General features: G+C 40.6%; 1 non-coding gene across 1 annotated transcript; it reads left to right on the top strand.

The window, feature by feature from the left end:
* The first annotated feature begins 771 nt into the window (after nt 1-771).
* LOC130942799 (small nucleolar RNA R71) lies at nt 772-879 on the top strand. Its single transcript, XR_009071349.1, has one exon. It is a non-coding gene; the product is annotated as a small nucleolar RNA R71 (small nucleolar RNA).
* The last annotated feature ends 234 nt before the right edge of the window (nt 880-1,113 follow it).

Below are 1,113 nucleotides of genomic sequence, written 5' to 3'. Positions count from 1 at the left end.
TTCCTCCCAGAATTCGGCCATGTTTATGGCTTTGCACTCTCCTTTTGGATTTTCTTCATGTTACTTGGGAGAGTGCTTGGAGGAAGTTCAGTAATTTTCTTGCTCAGCTGACCCACTTGTCCTTCCAAATTCCTAATGGAAGATCTAGTTTCAGTCATGAAACTTTGAGTGGTTTTGATCAGATCAGAGACCATGGTTGCTAAGTCAGAATTATTCTGCTTGGAGCTCTCTGTCTGTTGCTGAGAAGATGATGGAAAAGGCTTGCCATTGTTAAACCTGTTTCTTCCACCATTGTTATTGAAACCTTGTTGAGGTCTCTCGTGATTCTTCCATGAAAGATTTGGGTGATTTCTCCATGAAGAATTATAGGTGTTACCATAGGGTTCTCTAGGTAATTTACCTCTTCCATGGAAGGGTTCTCAGGATCATAAGCTTCTTCCTCAGATGAAGCTTCCTTAGTACTGTTTGGTGCATTTTGCATTCCAGACAGACTTTGAGAAATCAAATTGACTTGTTGAGTCAATATTTTATTCTGGGCCAAAATGGCATTCAGAGTGTCAATATCAAGAACTCCTTTCTTCTGACTAGTCCCATTGTTCACAGGATTTCTTTCAGAAGTGTACATGAATTGGTTATTTGCAACCATTTCAATCAGTTCTTGAGCTTCAGTAGGCGTCTTCTTCAGATGAAGATCCTCCTGCAGAGCTATCCAAGGACATCTTAGATAGTTCAGAGACCATCATAGAAAATACCTATGATGCTCCATTCAGAAAGCATGTCAGAAGGACATTTTCTGATTAATTGTTTGTATCTTTCCCAAGCTTCATAGAGGGATTCTCCATCCTTTTGTCTAAAGGTTTGGACTTCCACTCTAAGCTTACTCCATCTTTGTGGTGGAAAGAATTTTGCCAAGAAGGCATTGACTAGCTTTCATGAGTCCAGGCTCTCTTTAGGTTGAGAGTCCAACCATATTCTAGCTCTGTCTCTTACAGCAAAAGGGAATAGCATCAGTCTATAGACTTCAGGGTCAACCCCATTAGTCTGACTGTGTCACAGATTTGCAAGAATTCAGCTAAAAACTGATGAGGATCTTCCATTGGAAGTCCATGGGAC

This window comes from Arachis stenosperma, chromosome 7 (assembly GCF_014773155.1).
Source record: "Arachis stenosperma cultivar V10309 chromosome 7, arast.V10309.gnm1.PFL2, whole genome shotgun sequence".
Taxonomy (NCBI): Eukaryota; Viridiplantae; Streptophyta; class Magnoliopsida; order Fabales; family Fabaceae; genus Arachis; species Arachis stenosperma.
Note: the sequence above shows the minus strand (reverse complement) of the source record. Positions and strands in the feature narration are given on the sequence as shown.